This window comes from Tetrao urogallus (genome assembly GCF_951394365.1).
Source record: "Tetrao urogallus genome assembly, chromosome: 1".
Taxonomy (NCBI): Eukaryota; Metazoa; Chordata; class Aves; order Galliformes; family Phasianidae; genus Tetrao; species Tetrao urogallus.
The window spans coordinates 102174294-102187052 of NC_136813.1; positions in this window are offsets into that span (position 1 = coordinate 102174294).

Genomic DNA, 12759 nt, shown 5'->3' on the forward strand with positions numbered 1-12759 from the left:
GGTGTATAAGCTGATGTCAGAGTGACACTGCACATCACGCAGGAAGTTCCTTGTGTTCTTATGATGATGTTTAGTTTTAAGCACCACAAATCATCCTTACAGCGTTCTAACTTCCAAGCATCCAAAACTGTACCTTGACTTCAGGTATGGGAGAGGACAGAGAATCAGTGAGTTTGTGAGAAACAGCTTCACAAAAAACGTGCATTTGATTTAGCAAGCATAAAAACAGAAGCACCAGAATGCACTGGCTACAAAGCTGAGCAATAACAGCGGAGGCATAAAGAAGTACTTGAGATGTTGCATCACAAACAAGGAAGGGAAGGAAGGAAAGGAAGGGAAGGAAGCGAAGGAAGGGAAGGAAAGAAGGGAAGGAAGGGAAGGAAGGGAAGGAAGAAGGGAAGGAAGGGAAGAAGGGAAGGAAAGTAGGGAAGGAAGGGAAGGAAGGGAAGGAAGGAAGGGAAGGAAGGAAGGGAAGAAAGGGAAGGAAGTAAGGAAGAAAGGGAGGGAGGGAGGAAGGAAGGGAGGAAAGGAGGGAGGAAGGGAGGGAGGAAGGGAAGGAAGTATCCATCTGTTTGCTTCTAGATCTGCAGCTCAAACTAAGATGAGAAGATGATGGGAATGAAGCATGTGGGCAGTATAACATGCCTTTGTTTCATTGCTGCCTGCCTTAACGCCCCTCAGAAAACTTTTGAAGGAATTTTCAAAACTTCCTGTTTGGAACATGCTACTATTTCTCTGGTTAGTGCAGAAGCACTGCAAGTCATTCAAGACAGAAAGTGATTACCAATATACACAAATTCTGTCTGGGACAGATTATTTTCTTTCCATGTGACAGGCTATATGAATACAAAGTCTCAACCTGTGACATACTAGTGAAGTTGGTATTATCTTGTAAATTTCTAACAGTAGGAAGTTGAAGAATTTGTAAAATGTTTCTGTGCCTTTAACCATGAAAGAAAGAGAGAGAGAGAAAACTAGGGAGAGAAGGCATTTGATATCTAACCCTTTCCATGCAGCAGAATGAAACTAGCAGGAGAAATGTCTACAGAATACCTATTTAAAGAGTTTTTAAAAGCTTGTCTTTCAGCATGTTAAATACCACAGTCACCAAGGTATTATCCCCCTTCATTTCCCTACAATATTACTGTGTTATACATACCAATGAGGAGTCATGTTTTAAAACTTTACTCAGCATATGTCAAAGAAAAAAAAAAGATATTGAGGTAAAATACTCAGAGACATTAAGGCTTTTGTCAGTAGTAGAGAAATTTTAATTCTCTTGACTTCAAAATTTTTTGTTTAACGTGTAGTTGCAACAAGTACCTGCCCTGGCTTTGCTAGTGAGTAAGCATTGCTTGTAGTCACGCAGAAGGAGAGTTTTCCTCTACAGCACTACTCTACCTCTAAGACTGAAAAGTGCAAAGGTCAGAATGAAAGCAGATTCAAGGCCAATTTCAAACTGCAATATTGCTGTCTTATCAGGAAACTAAGTATTAAACAAAATTACTTTAATGTTAAGATAATGTTTGTGTACATCAGAAACATGCTTAAGGAAACCAAGACACTTTAAATGCAGAGTTACAGGGAAGGTAATGGTAATTCATAGGGATGTCTGGGAAAGTATGGGACCTGAGCATGACACAAGTGATATGGAATAAGGTGTGGATATTGTCCTGATTTCAGACAGGACAGTTGATTTTTTTTCTTCACAGCGGCTGGTATGATGCTGTGTTCTGGATTTAGGAGAAAAACTCTGCTGATAACACATCAGTGTTGTAGTTATTACCAAGCAGTGCTGTACAGAGCCATGGGCATTTCACTGTCTCAGCTTCTTATACTGTTCTGCCAGTGAGGATGCGGGCACAAGGAGCAGAGGGAGACAGAATCAGAACAGCTGACCTAAACCATCCCAAGAGGTACTCCATGCCACATGGCATCATAAAAAATGTCTTGAAAAATAGTGGGGAGTTGGCCATAGGTGCAGCCACTGCATATGGACTGGCTGGGACTCAAGGGATGGTGAGTAATTGAGTTGAGCATCTCTTTTTTAATGCATATATTATCATTACTATTATTTTTTTCCTCATCTTTTCTTTCTTAGTAGTTTGTATCTCAACCCACAAGTTCTGGTTCTTTGTTTTTTTTCCCCAGTTCTCTCCTCCATCCCAGTGGGATGGGGGAAATGAGTGAAAGACTGTATGTTAAACTGCAACACTACCTCAAAGAGCAGTGCTTACATGTAAAGCATATAAGTTCAAAGCTCACCTCTGTTTAGCTGCAGATGCTGCAGAGTTCCTGCTCAAAAGGCTTCTTTTGTTATGACTGCTTCATCCCCGAGCAGTGTCATTTTGTACATTGGCTCATTCATCTAAAAAAAAGCAATAACATTTCAGAAACCCCATTTATCCCAGTGTCAGGTCATCTTCTCTGTGAATGAATAAAACCAGCTGTTAGAAACCAAAGGCTTTCATTGAAGGATCAGATACACTGTTAATTAGGGAAGACGTGCACCTTGCCAGTGAGGTTCACCAGTATTTGCTGGTAAGGGAGGAATGATACAACTTAGAAACTGTAGGCTGTGGCTAACGCAGTGGCGAAAAGCATAGGTTTACTACATCACAACTTCTGTCTTGGTGGAAGGAACAATGTGTGACCTCATGATTAAAAATTATTGTAGTGTATGAGCATGAGGAATATCAGGAAGTGTGGTATTTAATGAGCAAGATGATGAACAAAATAATCACCATACGAGATGTGAGAAAAAGTTTAGGAAGACTGGTCCGAAGTAAAGAATGAAGATATTATCACAGTAACAGAGGGAGGGAAGTATTTTATAAAAGAAAGTTTTTGTGTGGTGTTGACATCCAGGAATCTTGTTAGCATCTCTAAGTCCCTGTAGAATACGAAATTCTATGCTAAATAAATTACTACTCTAAACCAGCATAGTAATTTCTATGTTCTAGAGTTAATCACACTATTTTCAGTATAGCATGTTTTCACTGAAATTTGTTCTATTTTCCAACAAGCAATGAAAGCCATATGGCTACTTCAGATGTGAGAAAAGCAAACGTAAAACAAAACAAAACAAAACAAAAACCCACAAACAAACAAAAAAAATCTTTATAGTGGGAAGAATAATTTCTTGAAACCCCAGAAATTTCTTCAGTTCTAAATGAAAGAAAAATGGGGTTTCTTAATGTGAAAAACTTATGAATAAGAAGTAATTCCATAGTTTTCACAGTGTTTCCTGTCTTCTCTTTTTTGCAGATACTTATCAGATCTTCAGTTCTTCCAGAGTTTCTAGAGGAACCAGAATTTCTACACGGATGCCATCTACATCCTGCTTCCAATGTGACCAAAAGCCATTTTGGATTTCAGAAGTATCCTCACCAAACTTCCACTTTCACAACATGATCATTACCTAATGAAGTAAGAGAAAAATGGAAAAATACAGTATTTCATATGTGAGAAATATTAAGAAAACAACAGGGTAGAGGAAATGTTAATTCATTGATTTGTTTTAGATAGATAGGAATGTAGTCCCTCTTAAATCCTTTACTGTATGACTTGTAGTCAATCCCACCATACTACATCTCCACAGATTCCTGCCCGACGACTGTGGTGAGAAAACTGAGGTTCAAAGCAGGGCAGCTAACACAACCCACCACAATTAATAAAATAATTGAAAAGAAAGCCCAACACTCCAAAGCTCTTTCATGTAACATGCTGGTGATGAGAATGGCCTTAAGTTGCATCAGGTTGGGTGTTAAGAAAAATTTATTCTCTGAACGAGTGGTTAGGCACTGAAAATGGATTGCCCAGGGAGGTGGTTGAATCACCGTCCCTGGAGGTGTTCAAGAAATATTTAGATGTTTTACTAAGGGACGTAGTTGAGTAAGAAAATATTGGAGACAGGTAGAATGTCAGACTGGATAGTCCTGGAGGTCTTTTCCTGCCTTGGTGATTCTGCTATCCTATGTTCAAACAAGAGAAGTTGCTAAGTAAAACCTCTGTAAGCAGTGTTCCCTATCCCCAAGGCCAAATGCTTGGGAATGGTCACATCCACATTGCCACTCACAACTGAAAACAGAAAGAAAAACACAAGGACATTTAAGATATTCATCTTATCAAAATGATGTGCAATCCTAAGGAAGACAGGCAGTTATGATGTGAACATTTTACTTTGTCTTTTAAGTATGGATGACATTTATTCTTCTGCATTATCTGCTTTTCATTGTCTAAGGCTTAGAACTGCTTTAATTAAAAGTGTAAGCTGCCTTCTTTTATGAACAGAAAGATGCAGAATTACTAGGAAACAAAGTTATGATCATAGCGTAAACTTTCATGACAGCTGGAGGAAATACTTTACTAGAAATCCAGCTGGGACATTCAAGGAACAGAGGGAGACAATGGAAGTGGGAGTCTCTTCTGTATTTAGTACTTCTGCATTATAGGACATATTGTATAGGCACATTCCTGCATGTTATGTTGAGAACCTCTCCTCGAGGCAACAGCCTAATGAGAAATATTAAACAGAAAAGTAAGTTTTCCCTGTCACCTCTCTACCACTCCCCACACTTAATATCAACTGAATACACTTATGCCCCACACAAAGACACTACTGAAACAATTACAGACTAATAGCAAGTCTTCAGACAGCAATTCAGGAGCTCATCAGCTGAAATAGGCTGAATGGGATCAGAACTGAAATGCAACCATGAGATGGCAGTGACCAGATCTCAGAAATATATCAGGCAATCAGAAGGACTGATTATCAGTTTTTAAGCACTTATACGATTTCATCTTTATCATTACACTCATTAATCACTGATGTTAAGTTTAAATTAAACCAGAAAGGTCCAGGCACACATGAAACACTTTGTTTTCTCTCCTTCTGTTGTTAGAACAAGTGAATTCAAGAACCATGTCACAAAAAGAGTTGCCATATATACACGTATGTAAATACATTTCTAAATCAATAATATTGGGTGTAGGAGAGGTTTCTAAGCAAGATTTCACCTCCAGTCTAGAGAGAATAATTGTTCTGTCATTTTAGTTGCGCTGCCTCTAAATAGTTCAGATGGTTCATTCGGCGTTGGAAGACATGGAAAAAAAAAATATGTAGATCATGTATGGGGAGCAAAGCTACACTGTAACAGAATACCTGCTTTCAGATTCAACATAAGTCGTCTAAGATTATGTTATTACTCAGACCTTAAACAAGCCTTTGTGACTACTGATCTAACATGGTTCAGGAGTAGGCGCTCATCTGAGACTTGCACATGTGGTAATGAAAAAACAACCATACCTGCCTGATTTCTATTTTGCAATCACTGCATATTTTTTAATTATTATCTTTCCTGCCATCTGAAGAGAAAAGAAGTTCTGTAGGAGCACAACAACCATCCTTGTGTATCAGTACAACTGTGGAAGAACTGCCTTTTGCTCTTAAGTCACCAAGTGCTATAGAAGACTGCAGTGTGCTGAATGCACACAGAATTCTGAATTCCTTATTCCTTTCTCCTGAAAGATTCATAGCCCCTTCTCCCCACTCCTTGACTTTCCTCCAGCATGGAGCTCCAGCATTAAAGCCACAAAGTGAGGCAAGGAGATTAAAGCAGGATTTATGCTAAATACATGTAAATACATGTACCTTCCCAAGGGTCCGAGGACAGGTTGGCACCTAGGCTCACCCCAGGCCATCATGCTCCAGTGGAGTGCCCTCCAGCTTCATGACACTTCCGCAAGGTTGAAGTTGAGCTGTGTCAAATCTGCTATTCCGTACAGGCAGATGGTAGGAATGGTGGAGAAGCAACATTATGCTTTCTAATTTTTACCATTGACGATCTTGGTAGAACTACTGTTTTCATCAATCCTATATTCTATCAATCAAATATCATACCAAATTAACTGATTTTCCAGTTTGTGCACAGTGATGAACAACCAAAGAGCAACACACATGTAAAGGATGCTTGCTTTACAATTGATTTCACGCTAAGGATTAATCCTAATACCCATCAGAGGGATCAGAAGGAAAAAAAAAAAAGGCTTGGTGAAACACACATAGTGTCAGCAAAGAGGTGAACAAGTACCAGCACTGCAGCTAGATTAAAGTTCATCAGTCTCAAACAAGTGTTACAGATACTTGGTGTCTCTAATTCTTATTGCTGGAAAGTCTTGGTAGAACTACACTGTAGTTCTAAGAAAAACACACAATTCAACATTTTTCTTCTCTCTCTATCTCTCCACAGGTGGAAAAACCTATTTTACACAGTGCATTCTAGAGAACGAAGTGGCAAGCCCTACAGATTTTTGGGGTGAGTCAGAAGAGAGAATAACCTGAAAGACACCACCTCAAATTGAAAACCTCAGATTTGCTGTTATCAAAAACCCAGAGGAAAAAAAAGGTGGCTTTGTCTTCATGGCATTTTATCTTTTTTAGCAACTGGCTCCTTTCCTGAGACATTTGCACCTTTGTTGGAAACTTTGCCCTGCACTTACTTACCATAAGTAAATAGAGACTCAATTAAAACCATGGAGAGAAGGTAGAGTAGAGCAGAGTCAGAGCCAAAATGAAGGCCACACTGGGATTCCTTCTAAAGGGTGTCCAAAAGCTACTTACATATTTATTGACTCACTCAGAAATTTTCTACTCTGGACTCCAAATATTTTGTTATATTTGCTTATTTTGTTATAGAAATAATTTATTCTGAAAATCTGACAGGGCAGAACAAGTTATCGGTGAGTCTATGAATACCACTGCTGCGTATGACCTTTATCTCACTTTTATTCTTAGATCACCACTGCTGTAATAACCCTATTAGCATCCTCTGCAAACTCATCTAACAGCTCTGTCAGTGTCTAAATACACTTTTCAGTATTGCTCTGACCAAAAATAGTTGAAACCTCCTCAGACATCATTATAATCAATGTTCATTTTAGAGGACAGGATGTTTTGTCAATACCTTTCTGGTACATTCTTGCTAGCCTTGAAATCCAACTCTGCCAAGTAAAATCTGTCATTTAAAGGGCTGCATGATGCTTCACAGGAGGGGCTTGGCAAGGTTTTCCTTTTTTTCCAAAGGCAAATTCCAAAGCTCCTGAAATGTATTAAGATTCAAAACTGATACACTGACCACTTAAAGGAGGCACCAGAGTAGGTTCAAAGATCAGATTTAAAACCTATTTAAATAAAGTTTGCTGATGTTAGATCAAGGATTTGGATTTTTCACAATGTGTTCAGAATATATTCAGGATGGGTCTGCAAAGCCCAACTGACAAAACAGTAAGTGTCTAAGGAATGGTACTGAAATAAGTCAAAAGCTGAAAGGAGTATTCTAGCATACATATGACAAAAATAAAATCGCTTTTCTATTGTTTTATGTCTGTGATGATTTTGAAGACAGACACAGCATCAACAAACAGGAGAACAGATCAAAAAGGAGACAAAACTGAAGATAGATTTCCTCCACATTTTAATTTTTTCTCCCTCATTTATCAAGACAGGATGTCCAGATTTTAGAGAAAGGAGATCAGCAAGTGGATCTGCAGGGACAAATGGGACAGACAGATACCTCTGGGAAGGCCCAAAGCAGAGGCTGGAGCTTCGTCTTCCTCACTCGCCTCCATTTCATTGTGAAAGGTGCAAGATTCTAGGGCTGCTTCCTGGTAGGGAGACATACAGAAAATGCTGTGCCTTCTATGGAAAGATATCTGCTGTTAAAATTATGGACAAAAGAACAATTCAGAGGACTATGGAATTACCATCCAGACATCACAATGTCAGTAAATGTCCTGATGCTTCAAAATGTGTACCTACTTCCTCGTGTTCAGATTATTCAGATTGTATCTTAGGAAAAATTTCCCTCAAAGAGTGGCAGTGGCACAGGCTGCCAAGGGAGGTGGTGGAGTCACCATCCCTAAGGTGTTCAAAGGCCATGTGGATGTGGTACTGAGGGACATGGTTAATGGGCATGGTGGGGATGGTTTGGTGGTTGGACTGGGTGATCTTAGAGGTCTTTTCCACCCTTAATAATTCTATGAGTCTTCATTTGGCACATTTAATCCTGTACTCTTGTAAATACATGCAAGAAATCCTAAGAAAAATCACAGTTACTATTTCTGGTCAAGATGTGTGAAAATCACTTAATAATTTCAAATGAAGAAAAAAGTGTAAAATAGCAGTTCACAGAACATAGACTGAGAACATTTTTTGCTGTACAAATTATTTTATTTACCAGAGATTTCTGAACATAAAGAGTAAAAGTACAGTTTTTACTGACTATCCCTTGTGCGGTGAACTAAATTTATGGCCTGTTCTTCAAACATCACTGTTTTGGCTCTGAATACTAAGTAATTCCTGTAAGCAATACAAAAATCCCTGCTGAAGCAGAAAGATTTTGGAATAAATTACTTCATTCAGTTCTGAATTATTCTCTATGTAGCCATGTGAAATCAAGGCAGAGATATTTGCAGGCGTCAAGTCAGGTTCTACAACTCATAATGTACTTTGAATAAAGCTATTCTGGGACATTCATACAGTGATGACCAAAAACTACTCTCTCTTAAATAAAATAAAATAATAATAAAATGAACAAAATCTAAGATGCTGGTGTGCCCAGAACAGAGCTGTTTTGCAAGCAGTCTGACAAGTCCTCCAGTACAATTGCCTGCAGGATGTCAACTAATGAAGTTTGATTCTAGAATTATAAACATTTTGCAGATGGCTGAGGACAGCATGAATCAAGGCCATGCTATCAGCTGAAACCTCTGGGCCACATTAATTACTTTTTGCCATTTGCATTTGCTCCATGCTTAAGGTATAAAGCTTAGATTGTCCCCTTCTCTACATGAATGCTCTGACCCTCCAAGATGAAATAACTTAGCAATTTTCAGGACTGCATTAACTGATGATTAGTTGGGTGCTAAGTCAATTAAGCATGCCTCATTTTCATTATCAGATATGGCTAAGTACTCCATTTATTCATTAAGCAGGCTGCCAAGGTCATTATGCGTATCCTGAATGTAGTCTTCCACAGTGGAAGAGTAAAAATCTTGTGTCTTTGTTCAGTGATTAGCTGATTTGTACATAAACTCTTCCTAAAACAAACAAACAAAACAAAACAAAACAAAACAAAACAAAAAAAAACAACCCAAAACACTGGCATTCTCTATTAGCTTTACATAGCATAATTTTCTTTGAGTGAATGATTAGCTTACATTATGTTGTGCAAGTCTACATAATTTTTACTACTCTGAATATTATAAATATTACTGAGTTTTAACTTGTAGTCGTATTTTTTCAGATTTTTCAAAGATCAAAACTGTACTTGTCTGCATGTTAATCAATTCCAACTATGCTGCATGCTGTAGAGATTACAAACACTGTCGCTGTGCAGAGATAAAGGCAGCCACCCCACAACACATCTGGTGGTTCATGGGACACTCATTCAAGACATGAGGTGCACCAAGGGGCAAAAAGGCAGCCTAGAACCGAGGTTCTCCATATCTGAAGTACCTGTTCTTACTCTGGATGTAGTTCTTCTGAAAGCCACAAAGTCAAAACATTTCACTACATCAAACACACATTTCAGCATTTCTGAACTTATCAGAACAACTTGGTCAACACTTCTTTCCTGTAGATACGAATCGAGATGAGACTGCCAGTAAAATAGCATAGATATAAATCCAAAACCAAAGACAAATCTTTACCCTGAGTGTGGCAGGAGAGTCATGGATTCTGTTGTTGGTGCAGAACAAAAACCTTTATTTTAGGTGCTTACAACCTTTTATACCTGCACAACAACCCCTTGGTCACATGTACCAACCAGGTGCCTCGTGCATGTTTACCTCTGGTACAAGTAGCTACCAATCTTGTTTACTCATTTGCAAGGTAATGACTTTCTTTGTCCCACACCTGATCCTGCTAAAACACAACACAAATTGTTCAATCTTAGATTTGTTTTCTTAGTTTATAGCAAAGTCTCTCTTCAAAGCCTAACTTTGAAACTTCATGGTAGAGCAATGGAAGCACGATCACAGAGCTATGGTATCACCAAACTTCAGTAAATCAAATGAAAAATTAGTTAGCTGAAAAAGGAATCAGGATTTCTGTCACAGGGAACCCCTATTTCTATGAAGCAAATCAGAAGGAGGTAAGAGTGGAACCATGGTGTGGCTATTTCAGAAACTGATGTAAAGATCCTTCCCTTCTCTGTCCTCTTTCTCCATCCTTCTCCACCAAGTCTCGACATACAAATATGTATTTTAATTGTACAGTGGAAATACTGAGAGAAAATGTTTTGGAAGACAAATCAACATCTGTCAACAAGATCCTCTTTAATGACTCTGCCTCTTCAATACTTGTATATAAATAAAATTAAGGAGTACATATATTTCTGAGTCAATGGCTACCAGTGATTTCATGTAGCCTTCAGCTAAAGATTTTGATATTTGATGAACTGATGTTGGAGAAAAAATTGTGATCACTTCTCCAAGTATTCAGCAGGATATTAAATAAATAGCAGAATAAAATATATGTAAGGACTGAAAATCACTCAGAAATAAATCTGCGTTATTTGTGCAGCCACAAGGAAATTAGAACCGGATAATTTTCACAGATGGCATACTTCAACAATACTCTAACTGGATGTTTTAGACAAAAATAGATCACTGATTCAAAATCTTTTCTGCACTTACAATATTATTTTTTTTTTCCTGGGCTAGACTATTTCTTACAGTTGTATGTGGGCATGGTATTGAACCAGAACTTTTGATCGTTAAAGCTTATAGTTTTACACTACACACTAATACAGCATGGAAAGAGTGGGGATAGGGATGAAAGTTTGGTTGGAAGAGAGGAGAACAAAGAAAAAACACCTTGTTTGAACAGCTCATGAATTATGTCACTATCCCAATTTTCCCAAGAAAGGAAAGATGTCAGAGCTTGCACTGTTTTACCTGCTCACTCTGTTTATTCATTCCGAAGTAAAGTGACAGCTTGACACCAGATATACTCCAGGAGGGAGAAGCCAGCTGACAAAAAGTCATAGTTTCATCTGTCTTTACTGCTTCTCAGCCACCCTTGCCAGTGTTTTATCTGGCTAGAGTCACAGTTGTTAGATTTTTGTGATTTATAAATATGGCATCTCATGAATTACCGAAATAAAGTGATATCTGTGATTTCCATCATAGCACAAAAAAATACAAGGAATTACAAAGACAAATCTCTCTTCTATGAGAAAACACCAGGAGAAAAAAAAAAGGCAAATTTAGGCATACTGAGGTCAGATGCATGTGAATATAAAGGGCATTCACATTAACACCGAACTGAGCTAGGACTCTACATTCAGTGAAGAACCCAGAGGGTGTTTCAGGACACCCCAGTATAGCTCTTCACCAACCAGACAGGGATCTATAACTTTTCATTCCAAGCTTCTAATCTAGTTAAAGGTGGTCTCTGAGGTATTCATGCTATTCAAGTGATAAAATAAGGTCATTTTCATTTGTCTGCTGTTCATCTAGCATGCACCTAGCAAGCTTGAATAAAATTCAGCCCTGTCATGAACAGAATGAATGTTAATTGAGGTCGGTAAAGCATTAATTTGATTACCACAAGGCTGCCTTCCATTACTTGAGCAGTGGACACCATGCCACTAAACTCACAAAATCCTTATCTCCTGTCTTCTAGTTAGATGCTTTGGCATACACCTCTTTCAATGCTCAAACAGCATTGACTGCTTTGATTTTTCCAAGGTTGTGAAAGGGGACTGTTTAAGGTCTGAGACCCGAGGTATATAACTTGGGAAAGTTCTTTGCACAGTAAGTACACTTGAATGCCAAATCCATGCAGTTATTTTCTGACTGTTGACATAAATAATGGGAACAGCAACTTCCAACCAAGGCCATGGTTGTACTTCACCTATCAACTCCTGTGGCACTGGCATTTACTTCTTTCAGGCATATTTCATCAAGGTACATCTTGACATCATAGAAGAAAGAAAAAAAAAAAAGTGGAATACTTTTTGAGTTCTCACAACAGTTGTGGCTTTTCATCCTGATGTTTTGCCCTCATTGAAACATATACCAGACAATGTAGAAGGAAATGAACAATAATCCCCTAAAAAGAAACATGAGAAGCTGAATGCTTACGGTGAGCCCTTGGGATTCAAAACAGAAGGGAAGATGTGCCATTTTACCACATGTCAATTTAGCTAAATGACATTTAGGTATAGCCTAAAACTCAATCTGTGTAGTTTTAACAAAGGATAGATTGAATCAGTAGATTTGATCATGCTGCCTATCTACCTAGTATAAGACACCTCGTAGTAAAGAGCCCTAATCTGCCAGATAGAAGCATACCCATGACATAAAAGCAATACATTCACATTACAGTGAATATGTTTACTTTAAAAAGATAATTAAATAGCAAGAGACTCTGTAATAATTTTAATTCAATATGAGACCTCCTGTAAAAGCTGTTAGCTTCTTGCAGGAACCACCTGTCCAAGCCTCTATAGCTTATTTAATGCCAGAAGATAATCATGTTATTTCTTTACAATATCTGCACTTAAAAAATATATATAAAAAAAAGACTACGACAACTTCAACATTGAAAAAGGGCCTGATGTTTATACCCTCAATATTTTCCTTCAATTAAAAACCCAGACTTCTCCCACAGGGTCATGTTATCACCATTTCTTGGCACTACTCAGCATAGCATCCATTCATAGCAATATTATTTCTCTTCTCCATTGCCTT